Source organism: Lepidothrix coronata, unplaced genomic scaffold (genome assembly GCF_001604755.1).
Source record: "Lepidothrix coronata isolate B3197 unplaced genomic scaffold, Lepidothrix_coronata-1.0 Scaffold215, whole genome shotgun sequence".
NCBI classification, from domain to species: Eukaryota; Metazoa; Chordata; class Aves; order Passeriformes; family Pipridae; genus Lepidothrix; species Lepidothrix coronata.
Genome location: NW_016690395.1, coordinates 894,496 through 914,894, shown reverse-complemented (window position 1 = coordinate 914,894; position 20,399 = coordinate 894,496). Strand labels below are relative to the sequence as shown.

The 20,399-nt window shown below is 37.5% G+C and overlaps 2 long non-coding RNA genes across 2 annotated transcripts in view; one reads left to right on the top strand and one right to left on the bottom strand.

Moving 5' to 3' along the window:
* Nucleotides 1-20,399, top strand: part of LOC108506463 — a 57,134-nt gene that overhangs the window by 11,450 nt on the left and 25,285 nt on the right. The window contains exons 2-3 of the long non-coding RNA XR_001877771.1: nucleotides 16,907-17,010; nucleotides 19,602-19,670. This is a non-coding gene — a long non-coding RNA (uncharacterized LOC108506463). The remainder of the gene's footprint in view (nucleotides 1-16,906; nucleotides 17,011-19,601; nucleotides 19,671-20,399) is intronic.
* Nucleotides 10,060-13,711, bottom strand: LOC108506462. Its single transcript, XR_001877770.1, has 3 exons — nucleotides 13,524-13,711; nucleotides 12,825-13,003; nucleotides 10,060-10,941 (listed from the first exon to the last, which is right to left on the bottom strand). It is a non-coding gene; the product is annotated as an uncharacterized LOC108506462 (long non-coding RNA).

Below are 20,399 nucleotides of genomic sequence, written 5' to 3'. Positions count from 1 at the left end.
CAATTCCTTTGAGAAGTAGCTGAAGATTTCCGCCTCAGTACATAGTTTATGTTCCTCATGATGTGCATTTACAGCCTTTCTTTTCAGGGAGTGTCAAAAGAATGACTTTCAGGCCATTTTTTCTTCCTCTAATTACAACTGTTTACAGAAACTGTGTGAATTACTCAAAACTAAGTCTGAAGTGCTAATGCTTTACCATGTACTGCAGTTTGAAAATGGGTAAATTTGTCTACCCTGTCAATTTGAAGCATGAAGCTGACTCCAGGAGGATCAGTATAGGCAAATGCTACCAACTAAATATCTTACTGGGGACTTGGGACCTTAAATCAACCTGGTCTTGTTATGATGCTGTGCTGATATGTTTTAGTTGTTAATAGAACTTCTTTTTTTCAATTACTGTCCTGCTCTGATCTAAAGGTACTTTTCTGAACCCAACTCTGTTACAAGGAGCTTGGGAACATTTGCACAGTGCTTTTATGGGGTCACTCTAAACTAAAAAAGACCCTAAATATTTTAGTTCATGCTTTTTTGAGTGATCTTGGATAACTGTTTGATTGTACATGAAATTGTAATAAGTTTACGTGGTTAGGTGGCTTGGACATTCAACTACACAAGATCTGATGTCTTGGCATTTTGAATTTATCAGGTTTAAACTGCGAATTGAAACTTTTCAAGGGGTCCTGAGGAAGGTTTGTATGTGTGGGAAGAAATAAAATCATTTTGCAAAGAAATGACCAGAGCAAATATTTGCCTAAGTCCATAGACCGTGTTGCACAGTTGTGATTGCTAAAAGTTGAACAGATCTCATGATAATTTTATGATACAAACTTACCAATTAAATTTTCCTGTTTATACACTGTACTTTTTCTACATTTTTTTTCATCTGAAATGTCTTGATAAGAAGCAGTAAATGTAAGTTGGGGTCACAAACTTGTAATATTTTGGCAGTAGATAGCAGTGTGAGAGCAAATTTGAAAGAAAGTGTTAAGCTTTAAAGGTCTGCAGTTTGACAGGCTGTTATCTTTTATCCTTCCAGCACAAATCTTTAGGCTGACTTCTCTTGTATCCCTTCATTCCCCGAGGGAACTTGAGTTCGTTCGCATATTGCTGGACAAGAGACAAAGAAGATCTGTTCAACACGTGTAGAACAGATGCTCAGGGGAGGAGGGGGAATTTTCCAGAGCAGTTACTGTAATATCCATTGCTGCTGTCTTTCTCCCTGTATAAGCACTTCTGGCCTCTCCAGAGCTGGTCTTGGGGATTTTCCCATCTTGGAGACGGCCCACCCAAGTGAGCTGCCCCTGCAGACATTTGCACATCAAAAATACTCTTGTAGAGTGTCACCTGCTTCCATACTTCCTTTTTAAGAAGGAAGAATAAAATCATTTGAACGACTGAATGACCTTTCTCTCAAAGACATGGCTTAAAGTATGCAAGATATAGGGTAAGGAGAGAATACGTGCTGCTTCTGGTCACCCATAGCAATGGTGATCAACTTTTGCATCACTTTTTATGTTCTGTGATTTAACGAGATGCGGACAGCAGAAGGTGAGGAGGTGTTATGACTCATGTACTCATCCGAGGCATGTGGGTATATAATGTAGGCAGATGGACCTAAAACTATAGCTATTTAAGAAGTACAGTAACTTCTTAGAGAAGTGCTTGATCCTGGGGAGCATGAAAGACACTGAGATTGATGCTACAAGAAAGGAAAGGCAAGTAGTCTTTGCCGTTTTTCTAGCACCTTTTGCAAAGATCTTTAAAGGAGTTTTCTGCCAGTGTGGTCAAACAGGTTGAATTGGTTGTGGTGACTTCAGTCCTTGGAACAACAGCACTGAAAACACAAGGCATAGATAAATTACTCTGAGGCATAAACCCTCGGTCAGTTATGTTTTATTTTTTATGCTGTTGTTACCAACAGCACATGGAAGCAGAAGAAAAATGGATACAGGACAGAATTTGCTCTTCCTATTCAATATCTCTAATGCTGGATACCAGCCCAGCCTAGCTAAAACAGTGAGTACACATTCTGGTGGAGCTCACCAGAGGATCAAAAATGAATTAAAAATAAAAATACAGTCTACTGCTTCACATCACTGTTCCCCAGGCACTGCAATTGCATCTGACCAACAGAACAAGCAATCACACTTAAAACCAACCATATACTAGGCTGCTACAGAGTTGTATGACTACTGAATGGCTTTATCACAGTGCAATAAGGCTCAGTTACTGCTTGCATAAATCAAGTTTTGGAACCCCTGATTAGAACAGGGATTTAGGGACTTGCAAAGTGCCTTTTCAGACACGACAAATATTTCAGATAGGGAAATATTTGCAGAAAAAGTTCCCAGGAAAGAGAGTTTTGTTTCCCCAAACACAAAAAATATAGGGAAAAAAACCAAAGACATCAGACATCTGGCCTTGACAGAAAACAGAAATGTCATTGTAACATGTTGTAGCCTGGCAAAACTGGGGAGTGTGAAAACTTACCACCCAGCCTGGAAAATGGTCCAGGCTGCTTCCCCTCTCTCTGAGGAAAGCTGTACACAGCTGTATTTTTGTGTGTGTACCAACAGATACAATAGGTCAATGAGTCTATTTTGTTCTCAAAGAGTGATGGAATGTGTTCTGCCCCCACTAGATCATTCGAGTTCATGAATGTACTGGGACGACTGAGATGTAAACTGAGGCAGATTAGGCATTGCTTTGAATTTATTAGTTGCAACACATGACTGTGTTCAGGTATTTAAGACTGGAAAAGAAAAGCATTGAGTACTTTCCAGGTAGGCAATGTCTTCCTACTTGGAGAATATCTAATCTGGCCCAAAAGAATCACTTATTTTTTCTCTCTCAGTAGTCCTACCCTTTTATAGTAGTTTGCTATACAATGTTGACTAAGAGGAATAAATGACATATAGTCAGTAGCTGTATTAATTTATCTCTGAGATATCCCAGAAGACAATGCTGGACTCTTGCTCCTCTTACTTCTAATTTACTATCTGTTTCTGTCTTGTTACAAGCAGACTTACTACAGTAGGTGATGAGTTATGCAAGTTAGGTGCCATCTGGCCATCTTTGGCTAGGGTATGCTTTGAGGTGGAATATTATCCCCTTGTGTTGGATTAATTATTGCAGCTTCCTAACTGATGTACAGGAGCACAAAAGGGCTCTCAGTTCAGAATGAAAATTAGAGTGGTATCCTGTCAGATCTCAGGTTAAAATCGCAGCTGTGGTATGCACATTTTTACTTTGTTTTCTGGAAATAAACATAACACAACCTGTAGCCAGTAAGGCCAATTTCTGTGAAAAGTTTCAAGAAATGCAGTATATTTGGTGGTTTTTTATTTATTTCTTATTGTTCAGGTGTCCAAGAGCATTAAACTTGTGATGCTGAATGGGACATCAGACTATTTACATATTTCATATGAAATGTTTTAAAACTGGTTGGCTTAGGACAGCTGAGTTGTAGTTTAAAATACTGTGATGAAACTTATAAATGTGAACTCCCTTTACACACATACATTGACTAAACCACAAACCAGGATCTGCTTTGGGTGATGAGCTGCTTTAATGATCATCAAAATTTTCACTCACTTTAGGAGAAATCATTTGCGTTCTCTATTACCAAACCATCTAGTAGTTAAATCAGGGAGTCTGTGACCTTTCCTAGATAGTTTACAAAAATGTGATTGTAAATGGAGCTGATAGCAAGCAAAAAACCTCAACAACTTACATCAGGAAAATGTAATGTAACAATCACCTCAAAGTTTAGTAAAATAAAATGGTGGGAAACTAAAATTTTGTAGAATATAAAGGATCTCTATGGCATGGAAATGTGTACATGTCTCAGTTGTAGGTTTTCTGGAATATATTTCCATAAAATTAATAACATGGTCAAGTGGCTTTACTCTTATGGCTTCCTGGGGCTATTGCTATTTTATAGGGATTAGTCCACTGAATATCCAAAGTTTCCTGTTTTTATTATTCACACTTTACATTGTGGTTTAGACTAAACAACCCCTTTCCAGTTTTGGAAGACCTTCTCTTTACTATTTTGCTGCTTCCTAATGTTATTACTCTATTAGGAATCATGGTAATTTCAATTTTTGAGAAAAATAACCTGCAAATACAGGGTTTTCTTTTTGTTAGTCTAGCCTCCTGCACATTCAGTTGCTGCTCTTTTTTTTTTTTTTTAAACACGGTAGAATCACAGTGCATATTAGTTGTGCAGTCTACTTTCATAATAAAAGTTACTTTAGATGCAGAGGCTACCTTAGAATCCTTGAACTGGCAAGCAAAGTACTTGCCCAGTTTTAATCACATCAGCTGGATTTCAGTCAAATCTCTTGGTGCTTAAAGTTCCTGTGTTTAAGTATCTCAGTTGTGATTCCAGGATCAACTTAATATGGTCCAGAATGGTCTTGCATTTAAGTACCATCTAGTTCTGGTTAAAAGGGATCATTTGGACCTTCTGTTACTTCAGCTGGTTTTCTGAGGTATGAGGCTCCCACCTCTAATAATGTAATGAAAATAGGCAAGTCACACAGCTGTGGTTCATATAGAAGGATGCCGCATTGCCAATACTTTTACAGGATGTTTTTTGAACTTCTTGTTAGTCTAAGCTCCTCTCTCTTTTCCTGTGCTCCTGCAGTTAGATATTAATATATATATATTAAAATTTAGTATTACTTTAAAAGTTATTTTTGAGTGCAATGTGAATACATATTGCTTGGAGAAGAGTTGGTATTCTCATGCCTTTGGTATTACTACTTTATCTATCTAAAAAAAAAAAAAAATAGGGAAGGAAAAAGGGTTCCTCTGACCCTGAAATTCCAGATGCCTGACATTAAAAGAAAGGACTGGGTTATCCCATAATCTATACTGGCACTATAGCTGCTAAGTAATTTAAAGTGAATGCTGTGGAGATGATGATGTATGCTATCAATGGCTGTGAACACAGCTGTGTTTCATCAATCTCTATTTCCCATGAGACAGAGAACTATCAATGACTTTTACACATTTGATGTCAGCATTTGGGTAGGTCTAATTATTTTATGGAGTTTTGCTTCAGTCATTCTTATGGTTTTTATTCAGTAGAAAGTGAGGCACCGTTATTGTAATAGTTAACAAAGAGAAATCTCAAAAAAAAATCTGCTTTGTTCATAGGAATTGAGATATAAAGTGACAACATTCCACTTTTTGACTGACTGTGCTATTCTGTCATTCATCAGATGACAGCTAAATCAGTTCTGTTCCTGACTGACAAGATATCCAACATCTGGGATGCTCAGCCATTGCACCATTCCAGACCAACTTCTGCTTGGCTGTGAATTGCCACTTCTCTAATTTTTTTTCCCTCTTTCTGCTTCTTCTTTTGTTCTAAGAGGTGTTTCTTTATTCACATCTCTTTTTGCCTTGACACCATATTAAATTGATTTCCAGTAATAACTCTCTTTTTCCAAATGAAAATTCTCTTAATCCTCACCTCAAGCTTCAGGAAGAAGTTACTTCAAGCTGCAGCTCACTGACAGCTAATAGTCCCCGTGACAAGGTTCTCATGGTGCTGCACTAAATGGACAGAAAAATCTGAAATTATTTGATTCTAAGGTTGCTGTATGGTGTCTTTCAAAGTTACAGACCCAAAAAGGAGCTTTGATTTATTGCGACTTAATTCAGTTGTAACGTGGGGCAAAAGGCTTGAGTGCAGTCATTGTAAGGCACTGGATGCAATATTACCCTGTTCCCACGTTACTGGTTTTCTCTAGGAGCTGCTGCCAGACTGTAGTACACACACAGCATACTATGAAATGTTCTAGTGGAACTCTTGTTTTCTAGATCAGGCGGTGATTTATCCCTGCTGGATGATTTAAAGCATTTCATATACTTGTATATATTACTTTATTATAGACCAGTTCTGTTTATCAGCTTCTCATACACAAAAAAATAAAACTCTCATACACTTCTCATAACACCTTTGCAATGCATATCACAAGTATAACATCATTTCAGCTCAAGCTCNCATCTACCTGTCAGACCCGAAGTAGGAATGCTCACTTACACTTGATCATATTTTGACTTCATGTTAGACTGCAGAAACAATATGAGATCTCCACAGGAAAGAGAAAAGGGGAAAACTGTATACTTGAGGTTTTTTTCCTCAGTTTTAGTATTAAAGATCCCTATCTGGAGCTGTTTATTTAGGGGAAAAAAATTAATATTTCTGCTATATTTAGACATATCAGTGCAAGTAGGAAAAACGTCTCACTTCTGCTACCTTGGTGATCATTTTTAATACCAATTCTGCTGTTTACAGAATTAGTAAATTCTGCCTCTGTTTTTTGGATCACTTCTACCTTAATCTCTCTCCTTCTTAGTCCAGAAGTCCCTAGTTTTGTCTACTATTTAAGTGAAGAGTGCTTTTCATCTGTAAGCACATTAGGCTGGATATTGGGCTGTATTGTTTAGTATGTCTTGGTGCAAACCTAATATACAGTATGGGTGGGATGATGCAAACTGATGGGTTGATGTGCACAAACATAGTTCAATTCTGAATCTAGTAATGAATTATCTAAGTAAGTGTTATGGTGTGGGTGGCTCCACAAAGCACAACTTACTTGAAAGTTGTGCTGTTTTGGCACATCAGTGAAATTTATGAAACCAGAGGTGGATTTTTCAGTAACTGCATCACATTTTGTAGCATAAATTATAGATCTGAAAAAAGGCAGAAAAGGCAATAAGCAGTATTTGGGGTTTTTTTTGTTTTTTTTTTAAGCATTACTGGGCTTTGGTCCAAATACTAGGTATAATTTTATCAAGCTCTTTGTAAATGTCTTTCAAAAATAATTACTTCTGCTTGTCTTTTGCAAGTGCATAGATATATGTCTCCCCAAGTAAGCCCAGAAAGAGACATAGAAATCTCTATAATATACTAGGATTTGACTTGCAAGGAGAAGTGAGTTATTAAAAGAAATAGTAGAAAAATGAAAGAAAACCTATGCCTTTAATGAATGGAATAAAGGAGAAAAGAGAACATTGATTTAATCTATTGATTTGCTGTGAAGTAAAAGAACAGATGTTTTCTGTTAGGTCCCTGGATAAAATTCAGTAGGCGCCACTAATACTTACGGACTGGTGACTTCTGATAAGATTGAAAATTGATGTCTGTTCTATTGTTACCAAATGGATATGGCAGGTTATTCTGCTGTAGGTGACTCATTTCAGAGTACTTTAATACAGAAACAATATCTCATTTTCCTAGACCGAGACAAAAACAAGAAATGTTTTGCCAACAGTTTTCAGCTCCAAAGACATATCAACCATAGAGAATTTAATATTTTAGGTAGGTAGTGGAACATGTAAAGCTCCTCTGTTGTAGGTTTGAATCCCTTTGGATGCCTAGAGAAAGGGTAGATTATCTTTATTTGCTTGATTTCTGTTTGTCTATCACCTCTTTGAATGTCTAATTCAATCATCTACAGAGGTACTCAGGGAGATGTGATTACACTTGTAGAGGTGTTGGAAGAAAGTTCATTTCAGCATTGGCCCAGTTTATCTGACTGCCTCTCCTTCGACAGATCCAAACATTAAACAGATCACATTTAATGGAAGTTCAAAGGCTTTCCCAAAAGGTTCTGAATTCTCTGTGATCAGGGGAAAAAAAAGTTTCTTGTTTGCCTTCTTGGAAACCACTCAAAGCAACATAATTTTGGAATTCAGATTGTCCCATAGTGCTTTTTGAGAAACCTGTGCAAAGTTTGCTGAGGTCAACGTAGAAGTTCCCAGATGTCTGATCAGCTTTCAGGCAAGGAGAGCAGAAAATCCGTGCAGAACACCACGTGAATGCAAACAAAGCACAAGTGTGATGTGTGTGTTATACACATCCACATGCCTCTATATATACACATATACATATATAGATAAGGCAAAGGATTTGAGTTCTTGCTTTCAATGTGAAATCCACTTCAGATACTGCACTACTGGTCAGGATCTTTCTGCAAAGTGACTGGAACCTTTCCTTCATACTTCTCTTACAAGGAAGACTGGAAGCCCTTCCTTCTCAGCTTTCCTGAGATTTTTGGTGTGGGGCTTTTGTGTATAGAACTACATGTACTCATCCACTGTATTTATTGTCTTGCCTTCCTGCTGTTTCTGTGCCTCCTGAAAGGTGCTGTAAGCTGCATAGGAAAAGTATTTAAAATAACAGTTTGAAAACTGAGTTTTCTTGATGAAGTGACCTCTAAGTGTGTTCTCGGACTTTTTAGTTTTGCAGTTTAGTTTTTTTGCAGTAGCAGATGCCCTAAAAGGACAGGCAATTCAGATTTTGGTATCATAAACAGAAACTTGTCACGGCAACTGTGGGACTCATCTGCAAGATGTGGGGTATAAAACATGGTACTTGGACTCCAGCCTGGGACAGATTAGTTCCTACTTATGGGTGAAATTTGTGGAGAAGACAGAAAACCTATAAAGGACTCTAAGGCTCTTAATCAGAGACTTACGTAGCATAAAATGATATACTCTTCTAAAGACTTGAAGAAATCAAGAAAGAATTTGAGAAAGCATGGCATAGTTTTGATGTGATGTCTTAGGTATGAGCTAGTCAATATTGTTTATAAATTTCCCCTTTCTACTTCATCAGGTCAAAAATTATGTTGACCTCCAGAACACTGCTAACCAGTTAAAATGATTATAAAATATAACCCAGCTGATGTGTAATAGGCATTACAGACTTGGAATGAAGTCAGATGAATGGAAACATAATTTAATTTTCCAAGTTTCTTTTATTTTTTAAGTATTTTAAATGTCTCATTATAACAGATACTATACAGTGTTTGACTCTCAGCTGTTAGGCAGATTCAACTCTCTGAAGAGGTTTTCCTAAGAGGAAAAAGAGCCTCGTTGAGAAATGGGTAATGTTCCTTATTCTTATTGAGATTGCTATAGGATTTTTAGTTGCTGTATGATCAACTTTACTCAGAGAGACATTTGTAACCTCCTACAGATGCTAATTGTGGTCTTGTGTCGGTATTATACATCACTCTATGCTCAAATTTAAGCCATTCACTTGTCCAGTCGAACTCACCAAAATTAGTAAACAGAGGTGAAATTATTCACATACTCAGTTTAATGCTAAGTATTCTTAAATTTTGAAGGACAAAAAATTTAAAATCATCTAGTCAGGCTCTTTGCACAATTCAGGCTGTACATGATCAATATATGTTTTCTACAGTACTTCAGGAGTTGTCTGGAATCATAGAATAAGGATTTTTTAAGGATTTCTACTCTCGAATTGAAGGTTTCCAGTGGTGGACAGTCCATGATGGTGTGTATTGACTACTTGAATGGTTAAGCTTCGCTCAGAAAAGATACACTTCTGATTTTAATCTGAATTTTTACAGATTCAGCCACTGGATCTTTTATTTTATCTGCTTGGTTCCAATGGCCTTTATCCTTTTCTTCTCAAATAGGCATGCAAGAACATCAACCTACTCCTCTCTAACCTTCCTTGTGAAGAAAGCTATCAACTGTATTGCGAGACCTTGAATAATTCTTTTACTTGCCTTGTTAGCCTGTTCCAATTTTGTTATGTTTCAAATGCGTTTGCTCACTCTTCTAAATTGGGAGCAATGTGCCTTGTCTGGACAGATAACTTCCTGATGAGCAACAGTGTGTTGACGCTCAGAAGCGTGAGCAGTTTGGTTCAGATAAGGACATAAAACTCCAGACTGGTAAACACACTGTATTCCAAGTTCCTCGTGCTATTTCAAATATGTGCTGTCCGTCCAGACTCTGCACGAAAAAAGCTCCCTGATGTTGTAGCAGAGATGCAGTAGAAGATATGGAAACAAGCAACGAAAATACATGGTAATGACAACAGCTGCGCTCACAAATTTTGTACTTCTATTTAACGAGGAGAGCAAGGCCTATTGTGCAAGGCCTGAGTTCTTTTGACCCCCGGATTCGCTAACAGCATTTGAGACCACATCACGTCTTGCAAGGCTGGGTGCTATGCTGACAGAAAGCTGAAACAGAAACAAAGAGTTTTAAGCGCTAGCAAGGAATTCATTGGAAAGGCACGCACTAATCTTTGAGCACTCATTTACAGCCTAAATCTGTGTCAACAAAATAATTTCATACTGACAATATGAAGTCAGTCAAATGACTTGGCTTTGTCTGTGACTAATCTAGGAGAAATTACAGAATTATCCAAGTTCTGGCATCCAGTTTTCCGCATGCAGAAACCCTGTCCACCTGTTCTATCTTTAGAGTTTGTCCCCTGGAGTTCAGGCCAACCATCCATATCAGATTTGCAGTAGAAACTTGCTGAACTGACTCAAGTTTCCTGCCAGGAATATAAATACATTATCACGAGTGTCTTGGAAGGGTATTGATACTTCTAGCTTATGCTTATAATGAGGGATTCGATTATATATTCCACTGGGTATCAATTCAGGCCACTGCTACGGTCTTTAAAGGAGCAATCGTATCAGTGTTCCCTGACGTGCCGCTGAAGTCGGGGCTGCCATTCTCCCAGATGCCACCAGATGGCAGCGCTTGCTGTGAACGAGCACCGGCGCACGCGGGGCGGTGAAAGACCCTCCCGGCCTTAAAGAGTTGCTTCCTCTTGTTTTGGCTGAGGATTTGGACCTGCTCGGGTGATCAAGATGAGATCTGATAATACACGGAATAAGAATAGTGCTCTTTTTATGTGTTAAAAGCAGGCAGCATCCCTCTTCGGAGTGGAAAAATTGAAGAGCTACATTCTTGTCAAATGAAGTCGATGAGAGCCATCGGTAATGTCAGGATCCTGGCTGTTTCCCAGGTGCAGGAAAAAGGTTTGGGGAGAATCAGGGAAGGTGTCTGGCATGCTTATTCATGGAGCAGGTCTGGAGGCAGACCAAAGCAAGGTAACATCTTCTCTCTGGTGACCAGTGATAGGACCTGAGGGAAATTTTGTCAGAAGAGGTTCGGGTTAGAGATTAGAAAAAGGTTCTTCACCCAGAGGGTAGTTGGGCACTGGAACAGGCTCTCCAGAGAAGTGGTCACAGCACCAAACCTGACAGCTTTCAAGAAGCATTGGGAAAATGCTCTTCGGCACATGGTGTGACTCTAGGGGATGGTTCTGTGCAGGGCTAAGATTTGGATTCAATGACTCTTGTGGGTCCCTTCCAACAGAGGTTATTCTTGATTCTATGAAAGCAGAAACTATTGGAGAAATTAGAGGCCAATTCATCATTAGATTGAGGTGTTTGCTTTCTTTGAATGATGTAAAATTGTAAATTTAGTGTTCAAATAAGTATTTATGGGGAACAAATGTAGAAGTGTAGCAAGTGTTAATTACTTTTAGGCTGTTCACTTGAAAGGTGTTATGTCTGTACACTCCACAACGAGTGTATGTGTCTGGCTTTGCATGGCTTTGCTCCCTCAAGTCAGTTTGGGAACACATACATAGTATTTCAACATATGATATGGAGTTAGGTGAAGTTTAGACTTTCACATTTCCTTTATGATTAAAAAATTATTTGCATATGCTGTTCAAAAATTTTTAGTCTTGTTTCAGCAAAATCCTTGTTCTTGCAATCTTTTTATCAAAAAAATGTAATTTATGATGACTGGTACTTCTAATCAAGAAAGAATAAACTCCAGAACTTAACCTGGAGGTGGTTAACTTACTATTTGTTTTAGAAAAATACATTATTATCTATTTTTCATTGGGATGTAGCAAAAATCTGTTTCTATTGAGAAGAAATAGGTTTTTCCTTTGAATTATAGTAACTTGTGGGCACTCGTCTTCCCCAAAGATTTACATCCCTTGTTTTAAACCTTCATCCATTCCCTACTTTTTGGGAGGCATATTCCGTGCAAAGCTAGATGCAAAACTGTACAGCTTCATTGCAAACAAGCCTTGGGGCTATAAAAAAACCCCCAAACCAACAAATAAACAATAACAACAAAACAACAAAAAACAACCAACCAAACAAAAAACCAACAAAAAAATCCCCAAACAAAAACCAGTGTCTTTTTGGCTAATATTATTACTGAAGTGACATAAATTAAAAAATTAATATATAACGCAGTGGTTATGAAAACAGACTGGCCATTTGTCAAAGAGTCAGTTTTATTCAGTTCCTTTCCTATAAGTACCTAAGGTGGTATAAAATATTATGTGTTGTTTCATGTTTCAATTCTTCAAAGCTGATCATGTAGGAATGGTATAGGATGGCAACCACAGCTTCGAGCAGAAGCTGCAGCCACGTGGGAGCATTATCAAGCAGGAATTTTACACAGACAATCTCCTCACACCCATTGTCCTTCAGAACAAACATCCACAGGGCCAAGCATTCAAAACCAGCTCAAAATTCCTATTCAGTGATTTATAGGTCTGGCTTAAGGGCATATTGAGTATTTGTCTTACAGTCTTTCTGAAAGCAAAATAGACATAATTTCAAAACCCAAAGATGCTTCCCAAATATGTTATCAAATCAATTGTAACTAGATATAAAATCTTATACAGAGAACATCCTTAGATATGCTTTGAGTTTTCTAATATGAACAAAGACAATATTTTTTTTAAGCTGCTTAATCCACTTAATGAAAAGTAATGAGTAAAAGGGAGAGCTGACTATTCTGATACATTTTTTTGTCATTGATTATGACAGATTAAAACTGGGAATTACTGACTGTCCCTGAATATCACCCCCTCAGGAGCCATTTATTTGCACTGGTCTTTGAGCTCTTAGTAACCAAGATGATACACTTCTTTCAAACATACACTTCTAAATTAGTTACAATTTGCACTTGGAAGAGGGATATTTGTGACTGACCTTTTTTGTTTTCTTATTTCTTTTGCTAATTTGTGAGGCTTTGATTGAAGGCTTGCATATTTTGGGGTTATTTTACTTTAGCAATGGTAATTAACATTCGTATATGATTAATGCAGTGGTCAGTCCACAGGAGGGTGTTAAGTAGAATACTTAGTGTCTTTTCACAGAGACTAGGTAACCTGCAGAGAAAAGCACCATTAGAAAAAGAATTAGAAACAATATTCCTCCTGGTGGAAACTTCTAAAGGATATGTTCTGCAGGCACACTGGACACTGGAAAGCGGCTTTTTGTGCAACTGTGAAGGCAGTTATTAGGTTCAGTCCCTGTTGATGCATGTTGCTACTGACTAGCTTTGTCATCCTGAGCTGAAGCTGCTGATCCAAGTTTACGTTTTTTTATGCTCTTTGGTTGCTACTGCACAGAGCTTTGAAGTATCACAAGTTGAAATACCACAAAGCTATTCTATGCCAGTCCAGATTACTTATGGGAAAGAGATCAAATAAAACCAATATAGATACTGCAGTTAGCAACACTGACATCATCACCAGTCCCCTTTCAATTCCTCTGACAACTTCGAATCTCCTTTGCTTGATCATTTGGAAATGGTATTAAATGCTGATGAGGCAGGATATAATTCAAGTCACCAAAGCCCTGTCAGTCATTCTTAGGGAATCAAACCTTTCTTTAGGGTATAGTTACCTGACATTAACTGCTCATGATATGGTGCCTGATCACAACCAGGAACCTGTATCAATACTCTGCATTCCTGCTCTGTGGAGTTGGGCAAACTGCAACATCTTTCATTTCTCTCCCATAACTGGGTCATGAACTGAATTTTTAGAGCTGTAAGAGACTGTATGTCTGAACAGAATCTTAACGTTGGTGTGTTCTTCTTCAAAGTGAAGGGTGTCATGGCTTTAAGATTCCAAATTTAAATCTCGTGGAAGCTGAGGTCATAGAGGTTCGATGATTTGGATACTCTTTCAGATTCTCACTTGCAGTTCATTTTTAGTCAAAGCTGCATTTCTTGCACAGGAAAGAAATAGCTAATGATTACAGAAAGTCTAAGAAAAAACATTATGGAAGGAGACAAATGCATTTCTTGTCCCCTTATCCATAATAAGGGTGCAGATATCTGTTAGTGCATATTGTTTGCTAAATCCATTTCCATCTGCACAAATTTGGTAGTGTTAGTGTGTAGCAACTCTGATAATATCTGCTGGAAATATTTATTACAATACCTCTCACAGATGAAAAAAACATTAGCATGAAACAGATTCTTTAGCCCTTTTGCCAAATTTTTATCAAGTATCAGCTACTAAGTTATAAAATTATAGGGCTTTAAATGTAAAATTATCTTATTGGATTATTGCTGCCTGACTTTCTGAACCAGTAGCACAATTTCTTGGAAATAAACAGTAGGATACAGGATAGCTATATTTCTTATATCATACCACCTCTGATTTGCTGATCTGTACACATCACTGGAAGACTAGAGGAGAATAAGTTCAGTCCAGGTACATTCACATTATGTCTTCTATTCGGTTTAAGACTTCAAGGTTTTGTTTAGCTTTTCTCTACTCACCTAGCCATATTTTTGATTGTGAAGCACGTTCTTCTCTACATCTGTAAAACTAGTTTTAGTCAGTAATTTCTCTAATGATTGTTACACTACCTCCTATATCAAACTCTTAGTAGAAAGTAAGAGAATTTCAATAAAAATATGCTATATAAACCCCTTTTTAAAGATAAGACACTTCTATTAAAAAATATCTGTCCCAAGGGAAATTTAAATCAAGATAACTAAAAGCACGAAAAATGGATTGTTTAAACTAAGTGCAAATTTTATCAGCCACTAGTTTTGAATACTTTGGGAATATGTTGCTTCAGAAATCACCTCGTTTCTTCAGTATAGCAACTGTGTTTGTTAGGTATGATCTGAAAAGACTAAAAGTCATTTTGGATGTGGAGTGCAGAAGTGCAGAGATCATCACACCCATCAGCATCAGATTCTTGTTGTTTTATGTTTCAGCTATGTAATGTTTAAATAAAAATAAATTAAGTGTTAAGTAGAAAGTCTTCCTGCCTTAGTGCAAATAACAACATACTCCTGGCATGACAATATAGCAGTTGTTAGCTCTGTGCTGGAGATGATCTCATAGTTGGTTTAATCAAAAAGGGACATGCGCTGTTAGAGGGCCATAGCAATGGAAATTGGATCTTCTAGTGTTCTGCCAAGAACTTTCTTTGTTGTCCTGAGGGTCACATTGCAAGGCTCATTTTGTTGTGCTGGGGTTTTCTGAGTGAGAAATCACACAGAGTTTTGATTGTGAAGCCTCAGAAGGCTTTTCTTAGATGGGCTGGGATGTGTTAAGGAAATGAGTGAACTAGTGTCATATCATATGTGTCTATTTTGTTCATTGGCTGTCTGTACCTTTTTTACCCTGTCTTCATTGTCTTCTTAATATTTAACCAAAATTCTTATTGCAAGAAGCAGATGTGCCTTCATACAATGTATCATGGTGTACATGCTAGGGTATATTTAGACATGGAATATATCTGGAGTATGTTTTGATAGATAAGATGAAAATTGTATTTATTTGGTTTGAATTCTATTACTTTTCTTTAAAGAGTAAACAAATGCTCAGTAGATATTATTGTTTTGTTTGCCCTTATTTTTTTTTTTTTTAGCATTGGGAAACCTCTTAGGAATCCACAAAGTCAAAAGTCTGCTTGTAAAAATATCTAGTGCCTTTACTCAAGTGCTTGTAAAAAATGCTGTTGTTTTTAGAACAACTGCTGTTGTTTTTAGAACAACAGGCTTTTCCAATCAGTAATGAATAGAATATTGAAACATGTATTTACATCAGTTTTATTAATTCTTATAATTTTTTATTACTATGCTTTTCAAGTAATTTTCTTTTTCCTGTGTTTTCTAAGAAATAGGTCACATTCTATTAAGAAGAGGCTGTTATTGCAATCTAGAAGAAATCTCTTTTAGATGAAAAGGGAAAGATGCCTGGGGTGTCTAATGTAGGAATCTCTGTCATACTGTATTATCTGGAAATAAGAATGAAAAGGCAGTGAGATCCAGCAGTTATTACCAAAGAAACTAGAGAGACAGGAATGGAAGAATCCTTCTGACCACTGCCAGATGCACTCTTGGGGATCTAACATGTATTGCAGGAATTAAAAACATCCACAGGTGCTGTAGAAAATCCCCTAATTTGAGTCCAAATCCTGTTTGTGTTTTGTTCAATAGCAGAACTCCAACAGATTTTGAAGGGCCCTTATCAGAACCTTATTTCATAGCTCATGATGATGACTCTTTTCCCTTAAACCGTTTTTTATCCATTTCTGTGTGACCTCAAACCTTCTTGTACAACTTCATGAAACAGCAAAATATATTTATTGTGCAAACGGCAAAGTGAGGCAACACACTGTAAAAGTAACTCTATATTAAATGTTTTATTTTGCTGTTATGCAGTTCACTTCAGTTTGGTGTTATAAGAGTCACACAGCAATTCAGCAGATTTATGGCTTTACTGAAAACTGTGATGACATATCCTTAAACTACTTCACTCTCATTCCAACAGCTTGGCCTTTGTCCAATGCTTGAAAACCAAGTTATCCACAAAGTGATACAAAATCCATTTTGATTTAATGCAAGAGGACATTCTTCTGTCAATTAGTATAAGTTCAAGGTCCATGGGTGCTTGATCCAGCCAGACACTTAGGCCTGCTTTTATCTCTGAACTTGCAGCCTGGGCAAGCCTCGTGCTCGCTTGCAATCCCATTGGCATCCATGGGGTTCAGCACTAATGCATATCTCCAAAGCTTATTGGTGCTTTCAGCAGGTGTAAATTAAAAACAGTCATTCAAACAAACTGCTCAATTGTAGTTTCATGAGCCACACCTCGTCTTTATTTCCTGTGAATATGTTTCTTCCAATGTGTTGTCTGTATCTCCTGATAGCGATGAACCGTAGCTCACTTTGAGAGAGTTGGGAGTATAATTTCATCTCTTGGGCATACTTTTCTCCTGAATGCCATGCTAGGAATGTATTAATATCTCTTTTATAGGCCAGAGGAATGTGGAATATGCGTACTGACAGGGTGTTTGGAGCCCAAGGGAGGACAACTGAGGAAAGAGGCCGGACTGATGGAAATGCTCTTCCCTACAGGAGGTAGGAGTGGTGGAATTTGCTGTGCCACACTTTCATACTGAGCTTCTTCTCTGTTTTGCTAGTGGCATCCCTACACAATGTTACATCAGCTGTTCCCAACCCTTCACCAACACCATCCTCTTTCATGTGACCTTGCAACAACCCTGGGTGAAATAAAACGAACTGGATAGTACAGTTTCTTCCTGAACTTGCAAGACATAATAACAAGCTTGAAAACAAGGAGGCAAGAAAGAGAACAGATATTTATTTCATGCCTCTCTATTTTTTTAATTTTAGCTGTCATTTATGCTTTCTCATTTGTGTTTCTCTGGTATTGCCTGAAGCCCCATGGGTTGTTACAAGTTCTCGCTAATTAAGAAGATGATATATTTTTCTGGCAATTCTTTTTAGGCTCCTTGCTTTGTGTGGTCTAACTGTGGGTAGACTTTATCAGCTGTATGCTCTTTCATGTGCTTTCTATTTCCGCTAAATGGAAAAGTAAAAGCATATTAATATGCATTTTGCACTCTTTAGTCACAACCCTGTGGCTGTTGGTTGTTTTTCTTTTAAACATGGATTATTTCTCAACATTGCCAGTATTGTTATGAAAACTAGTTGTTGTCTTCATTGCCCTTGTAGCCCTTTTCCACTCAGAGTGTTTATTTAATTCCCTGAATATAGTTATAATTCAGGTTGCTATTTAAAATACTGGAAACACCCAACTGAGGACAAGCTCCTTGGTTACACCTATATATACATATATATATATGTATATGTATATTTCTATATCTATCTAGATATATAGATATCTAAATATCCATATGTGTGCATATTTCCAGTTAGTGAGCCATTAATAAGAACTCCTTGAACACAGTGTTTTCTCTAGTCTGTCTCCTCTGGTGGCTTATGAAAATGTCAAGGGAGACTGTTAAAAAACTTGCTCTGCTTCAACTGTGACATCTACTGCATCTCTTTTAGGCATGTGCCCTGTTACGAGAGAGCAAATTGGCTTATGTAACTAACTGCTGCTTATGTTTTAGTCTAACTTAATCTATTTTGGTAAAATACTAACATTTACATTTGCAGCATTGCATCCCTCCTTTCTCGAGTTCATGTTAAGCCTTCTGCTTTAAGCTTCCTGTCCCTCAGTAGTTATTTTAGCTCTTAGTGCTTGCTTTTCATTCCTGTTCAACTGTTGCGATGTGGTGATATTTTACCCATTGTATTTCTGGGTTGTGAGGTTTTTTGTTTGATTGGGTTTTTTGGTAGGAATTGACTTTGTCAATTGGAAATATTTATTACTTGTAGTGTTGTACTTGAATATGAGTGTCAGCTCTTTTTGAGGTCACCTCAATCTGATATGTCTTCTTCTTTGTTATAGACCCTAAAAAAGATAAAACTCTCAAAATTTAAAGCTATATATATGATATTTGATCTTGCTGGAGAGTATCCTTGTTATTTTTTAATGCCTTTCTCAGTCATGATCAGTAATAACTCAGAGCCTGAAGCCCTTGTTAACATAGGCAGAATCCCACTGGTGTCCCTGGGAATTTTGCCCTCAAAAATGAACAAACAATTAGTGTAAGGATTTCTGTCTTCAGACAGTAGCTGAATGGGCGTTTGGGCAGTATGCTATTCAGGTTGCCAACCCCAAATTTCTTTCCCTGCCCAAGTCAGAGAGCTGTCTGTAATTACTGCAACTTAAAGGGCTCAGCCCACTGTGGGATGTTGCACGCTCAAAAATCCCATCCATTTGAGAGGGAGTTGCTGATCTTGACTTTTCTCTGGACTAGGCTGTATATGTTTCTAGCTGGATTGCTCCAGAGACCCAGGAGTGAGTCTGGAGGGCATTTTCCTAGGCTGTTACTCAACATTCTGCTTACAAATATGCAAAATATTCCCAAAGGACAAAATGTTGTTGGTAACTTGAAACACCCTCCCACCCATCCCAAAGAATAATGTCTATTAAACCCTTTTTGATTAGTTATGGTATTATAGATCCTGAATAGTGCATATTCACAAAACCATTGTGAAGCCACTGTCCTATCCCATTTCTCCCTAAGAGGCCTTTGATGCTCTTGGTCCTATTCCGTGGCTCGCCAGTGCTATTCAAGTCATTATTTAGGCTTTGCAAAACCTGCCCTCAGGCTCACAACTTCTTTGAACATGCCTCAGCTTTTCCAGTCTCTGAGTCCTTTCTTCATACTGTGTACCATTGAAGACTGTTGTGAAACACATTTTCTGCATTCTTAGCCCTTCGAGGGCTTCCATATTGAAATGTTCCCCAAACCGCTTTATTTGAGTATAAAGCTCAAAAGTTCTGAAAGCTCTGATTTTATAGACTTGAGGAGAAAACCGAGTTAGACCTTAAGGGCATCATCCTCTGCAGAGTTTTTTAGACAACTGGCTTTTGGGATGGTTTAGTAAAAAAATAGATTTTCAGTTAAATCAGTTGTTTCAAATGAAGTGTATGCCTTTTGCAACAATTCCAGTAACTCATTGAAAAGTAGTCTGTTTCTATTGACATCTTATTTTGGACTTTTAGAAAAACACATTGAAGATATTTTTTCTGAAAAATTGATATTCTGACCAGCTTCCATTTATTCGATCAGCCCTCATATTGAGGTCTTGGCAAGAGTTAGAAGAGGAAAGTTGCATTTTACAGAGGAAAATGAGGTTGGGTAGGTGAAACTTTTTTTAAATTGTAATGGGAAAGGAGGTGAAGCAATTGATGGTTAAGAAGAAGAGTTGGCAGTTTGACTTGTTTCAGCCACAGAAGGCTGAAACATGAGGGAGTTGTCTTCAGCTCAGATGCTTGTTAGAAAGACTAGGATTTAGCTTAATTGAAACAAAGAGTTGACTTTTCAGTAGTAAAATTGAAGTACATTTCATGTTTATAATTTGTGTTTATTTTCTTCTTCACATTTCCCTCCCTTCACAAAACAAAATTAAATACAGTGGATGAAAGCAGACTTTTACCTTAAAATCTGGTTTGATGGATCTTCTGAATGAAAAGGATTTAGGTTGTTGGTCCCTTTCTCTCTACATATTTAGAGGTACAGGATGCATGAGTATAAATGCTGGGCAGCTGGGAACTGTTTGTTTTTGGAGAACTGGAAGTTCTTTGAAAACTGCAGGAGTAGATATGTTTCTGAAGTTTTATTTCATTGTTTAGCTTTCTGTCATCCAGAAGTGCAGTGTTTACTTAAACGTTATACAAGCTCAGTGTTGTAAATTAACAAGTACTGTTGTAAATTAGGAGTCTTGGCTTTAAACTGCTGGGCTTAATGCTATAATTGAAAACATAACTACAAACATTCAGCTGTTGAGTCCTAACTTCATAGAAATACCTTGGTTTCAGAATGTAACATTCCCAGGCAGTTCTGAAAGTATGCTGAAGTAAACTTGAG